The sequence below is a fragment of the Mustela putorius genome, unplaced genomic scaffold (assembly GCF_011764305.1).
Source record: "Mustela putorius furo isolate JIRA1106 unplaced genomic scaffold, ASM1176430v1.1 tig00003862_pilon_pilon_pilon, whole genome shotgun sequence".
Taxonomy (NCBI): Eukaryota; Metazoa; Chordata; class Mammalia; order Carnivora; family Mustelidae; genus Mustela; species Mustela putorius.
This window is the reverse complement of record NW_025422014.1, coordinates 2,085,576-2,091,473: the sequence shown is the minus strand read 5'-3', so window position 1 is coordinate 2,091,473 and position 5,898 is coordinate 2,085,576.

The following is a 5,898-nucleotide window of genomic DNA, read 5'->3' as shown; positions in this document are numbered from 1 at the left end:
ATCAAATGAGGGTGGAACCCAAGTTTCTGGAGTGTGACACATAGAATAGAAGGCAATCTTGGCCCCTGATACTCTAGAGATGTGTGAAGAAGAGAGCACTAGGGTTAAACTACCAAAACCTGGCTAGAAATCCCTCAGTTCGGCCAAGGGCTGGCCTGGTGAATGGGTTTTTGTGGTGTTTCTTCTTCCCACTCTCTTGTAATCATTTTGAATCAGTACTTAATAGCGTGACAGCTTCAGGATTCAAACTCTTCACAAACTTCTCTTGGCCATCATTAGGGGAAAGAAACCAATTCTGCACCTCAAAAGAAAGAAACTGCAGGACAACATGGAGAGCCCTTCAAGTGGGCAACCAAGTTTGTAGTAGAAAAGAGTCAGAGGGGGAGGAAGCAGGATTAGACAGCCCAACCACAAGTTTCAAACACAATTGGGACCTAGAGGAAGATTAAACATGGCAGTTCCAGGAGGGAAAAAGAAGAGAAGCTTCACCTCACCAAGCCACATGTGTCATTCCAGGCATACTGGCTGGAATTGTTCCAAACATAGGGCTTGAACCAGCTGAATGACCCCAGGAGCTCCCAGGAAGCAAGCAATCTGGAGGAACTTGTGATGGACAGAAGGTGAAATCTAACTAAAAACCTGCTTGCTTCCCAACAGACACCAGGCAGGATTTTGGCACTTCTGAGGAAACTCAATCTGTTCCCTGACACACATACAAAAGGATGAGGTCTGAAGAGGAAGAAAATGCTTTTAGCTTTTGGTAATGTCTTAAGAGCTCAGAACAATCATCTTGAGATTTTGAAGCTTCCTGAAAGAGAAGTTGATTATTTTAAGGAAAATCTGAATGCAGAAAGTGAGCAATAGGAACATGTACCAAGGGCTTCTCAGTTGTGTTGTTTTCTTTGACCTTTGATTGCATCCCAGCAATAAACAAGGAATTATGGAAAGGAATAATGTCTCAGAATAATACCAAGACACGGATGGCTTTACTAGGCTTTACTAGAGACTGAGGCATTAATAATTTTTTCTTCAAAGAAACTTATGCAGAAATTCTACCACAGACAGTGGTATTACATGGAGGAAGCAAAGCATTCATCTTCATATCATCCAACGAGCCTTGTTCCCTACTGCTTACACCTTTCCACCTACATATCCAATGACTTAAGCAGCTGTTAAGAATTTGGGATCAGAAATATTACATATCCTTATGTTCATTTCAGGATTAGTACAATAGCTAAGACATGGAAACATCCTAAATATCCATCCATGGATGAACAGATAAAATATATATATCGCATTTATATATATGTATATATACATATATACACACACACACATATATATATACACACATACATATATATCTATACACATACACACCACATGTATATATATACATATATGTATATATTTATACATGTGGTGTGTATGTGTATAGATATATATGTATGTGTGTATATATATATGTGTGTATATATATGTGTATATATACGTATATATACACATATATATGTATATATATACATGTGGTGTGTATGTGTATAGATATATATGTATATAATGTATTATTACTCAGCCATAAAAAATAAAGAAATACTGTCTGCCATTTGCAACAACACAGATGGACTTTGAGGGCATTATTCTAAGTGAAGTAAGTCAGACCAAGAGACAAATACTGTATGCATGATCTCACTTATATGTGGAATCTAAAAAGATCAAACTCACAGTAACAGATTAGATTTGTTGTTGCCACAGATCGGTTGCAGTGGGGGAACTGGGTGAAGGGGGTCAAAAGGACCAAACCTCCAGTTGTAAGATAAATAAGTTCTGGGGGTGCAAGATAACTACATGATGACTGTAGCTAACAATTCTTTGTATACCAGTAAGTTGCTAAGAGAGTACATCTTTTATTTATTTATTTATGTACTTATATTTAGTTAACTGCTGTGTAATACATAGTTAGTCCTTGATGTAGTGCTCAACAGTTCCTTAGTTAAGTATAACACCTAGTGCTCATCATAGCACGTGCCCTCCTCAATACTTATCACCTTGTTACCCCCTCCTCTTCCCCTCTGAGCCCCCAGATTGTTTCTCACGGTCAATGGTCTTTCATGGTTCGTCTTCTTCTCTGATTTCTCCTCCTTTGGATTTCCCTCCCTTCCCCTGTGGTCCTCCATGCTATTGTTTGTGTTCTAAGAGAGTAGACCTTAAAAGATCTCATGACAAGGAGAAAAAACTTTGTAAGTATGTGAAGTGATAGATGTTAACTAAACTTATTGTGGTAATCATTTCACAATATATACATTAACAAATTATCATGTTGTACACCTTAAACTTACATAACATTATACGTCAATCATATCTTTTTTTAAAGGTTCTATTTATTTGTTTGAAAGGGGGAGAGAGAGAACAAGTGAGGAGGACAGGCAGAGGGAGAGGGAGAAGCAGACTCCCATTGAGCAGGGAGCCTAATGTGGGGCTCGATCCCAGGACCAGGGATCATGACATGAGCCGAAGGCAGACGCTTAACGACTGATTCACCCAGGTGCCTCTGTTGATTATATCTTAATAAAACTGGAAAAATAAGAATATGGGCTTCCCATGTGTATCCTAAGCTAGGTGAGTTGTACTACACTGTGCCCCTCGTCACAGTGCCTTAAAAACGTACTTCCACTCTCAGCCTAGTAATCTCTCTAAAATAACATATGCGAGTTTAGAGTGAATTTTCATTTTGACCGCCATAGTTGTTCTTGATTACATTTCACCACACCTCAGAAGTGCCTGGAGTAAGTAGTTGGAAGGAGGTAGAACTATAGATAGCGTTTTGGCTCCCCTCACCCATAGGCCATGCAGTAGCCTTTGGGGAACAGGCATCAAGTTCCATGTTTGCACCACCTGTGTTGAAGGGGCAAAAGCACTAGATTTGAGATAAAGAGGCTTGAGTTTGAATCTCAGTTATATATACCACTTACCAGCTGAGTGCTAAGTCAGGCTACTTCTCTTCTGTAAAACTTTCCTTTCCTGTAAAAGTTTCCTATTCTGCAAAACTTCACTGCAAGTTATGGAATAGGATTTTTATGATAATGTGCTAAGCAATTTTGAGACATCTCCTCTGGGCCTCAAGTCCTGTTGAACCCCCTCAGACTAGAGCACACACTGTGTATCACCTTCTCATTCATCTTCCCCATCCCCAGCTGAATTTTCAAATACTAGAACTGTAAAGAAACTTCCAAAAGTAGAAGTGGAAACAAACATTCTTCCCAATTTTCAAAGAAAGCTCAGAAAATCAACAGCAACAAGGTCTGTACAGTTTGATTTGCAGCAAACTTTCAACTGAGTTTATTCATTAGAGTGCCTTTTTGGGATGTGGGGTGTTATTTGTTATTTGGTATTTTTTAAAAAAGATTTTATTCATTTATTTGAAAAAGTGACAGAGAGCAAAAGAGCATGAGTAGGGGGAGCGGCAGAGGGAGAAGCAGACTTTCTGCCGGGCAGATGCTTAACTGACTGAGCCACCCAGGTATCCCATGGAGTGTTATTTGAAGGAGTGTCACACTTTTTGGTTTCATGTGATTCATGAAACCCTGTTTTCTAAAAACCCTCCCCAGGACTTTCCCCCACATCTTAGGGGTAAAGTCCTTTAGTCTCTGCTCTTTTGTACAAGCTCGGGAATGCCTTTGAAGGATAAGGGGGGTACAGTTGTGATGAAGTTCCAGAACCCAAGTCAGGTTCGGTGGGGTGAGGTTCGGAGCTGACGACTAAAGAAAGAATTCTTAAGACATCTTTGGTGCAAAATGGTGGTTTATTAAAGCATGGGAACAGGACCCATGGGCAGGAAGAGCTGCTGCCCCGGGTTGTGAGGAGTGGCTGGTTATATACACAGGAGTTGGGTAGGTGAGGACAAAGAGGTGTCCAGAAGGGCTATTGGGGCAAAGAATACTATCAGGATATTGAATGCCTGGTTACTATCAAGTAAGGACAATTGGGAGTCTCCTGGTGGAATGTTACATTCCTGCTATCAAGCATCCTTGTTAATGAGATTTAGGTTTAGAAGAAATTGAACTTTATTTACTTTTCCTTCTACCTCCGCCTCCTTCGTTTTTTTTTTTTTTTTTTAATGGAGGGGAGGGTGACATTAGGGCTTGAGGAACTGATTTGTGTCTTTGGAAATTGGGCTATTGATAAGGTAACTTCTTTGTTGTAATCTCAAGGACATTTGCAAACCAAGAGAGACTCCTGTCTTGCAGGATTGTGATCTCAGCAAGTTAACTATTTATCATTTTATGGCAGTCAGGGGTGCCTGAGGAATGCTACACATATGGAGGGGAGCAGATGAAGGGGGATGCAAGGCGCCAGCTTTTGCTTTGTCCTCAGCCAGCCTCCTCCTCCCTCATCAGTTGGGAGTGGAGGAGTGGGAGTAAAAGCAAAGGGTTATCAGCCTTGGAAAAGAAGCTTGAAAGTTCTCTTGAGGCAGTGATAAACCTCGTAATTGTGGTAGGATTAGGCTTCTGTTCTCAGAGTTATGTCCTGCTGGAAAATTGTTTTATTTGGTTGCAGACACATCTGCCTGGAGACTGAGGTCCCCTGGTTGCACTCTGAATTAGGTAGGCCCCAGCAAAACAGTGAGGTCACGGACGGCTGTTCCCTGTTGGGCCAGCTGTGCCCTTCAGGGGACAGCAGTTGTTGAGAAATTTGATATTATGCAGCAGGTGGCCTGAGGTGTGTTTATGTCTGTCATATTTGACAATCTTGAGAGGGTTGTGACTGATTGCTTTCTGTAGTGGTACAGAGGGTAAAGATTGTCTTGCTAACTGAGAGTTTGCTTAGTTCTAATTCCCTCTACACTTATTTGGTGGAGGGGCAGAATGAGGAAGAGGCTGTGGGAATTGTTTGATATCAAGGCCAAACTCACACAGGCTTTGCCAGTTGTTCCAAGTGTGGTCCTTTGGACCAGTAACATCGACATTACCTGGGAAATTGGAGGAAATTCAAATTCTTGGGCCCTTCTTCAGACACAATGAATTGAAAAATCAGGCTGGGGCCCAGCAATCTGTTTTTAAAAGCTTTCCAGGTGAGTCTGATTCATGCTTACACTAGAAAACTACTGCATTAATAACTCATCCTTGACTACACACCTAAGGCACTTGTTTAAAACAAAGAAATTTAATTTTTTTCTTCCAAGTTTTTTTTTAAATTTTTTATTTTTTATAAACATATATTTTTATCCCCAGGGGTACAGGTCTGTGAATCACCAGGTTTACACACTTCACAGCACTCACCAAAGCACATACCCTCCCCAATGTCTATAATCCCACCCCCTTCTCCCAAACCCCCTCCCCCAGCAACCCTCAGTTTGTTTTCTGAGATTAAGAGTCACTCATGGTTTGTCTCCCTCCCAATCCCATCTTCTTTCATTTATTATTCTCTTACCCACTTAAGCCCCCATGTTGCATCACCACTTCTTCATATCAGGGAGATCATATGATAGTTGTCTTTATCTGCTTGACTTATTTCGCTACGCATGATACGCTCTAGTTCCATCCATGTTGTCTCAAATGGCAAGATTTCATTTCTTTTTATGGCTGCATAGTATTCCATTGTGTATATATACCACATCTTCTTGATCCATTCATCTGTTGATGGACATCTAGGTTCTTTCCATAGTTTGGCTATTGTGGACATTGCTGCTATAAACATTCAAGTACACGTGCCCCTTTGGATCACTACGTTTGTATCTTTAGGGTAAATACCCAATAGTGCAATTGCTGGGTCATAGGGCAGTTCTATTTTCAACATTTTGAGGAACCTCCATGCTGTTTTCCAGAGAGGTTGCACCAGCTTGCATTCCCACCAACAGTGTAGGAGGGTTCCCCTTTCTCCGCATCCTCGCCAGCATCT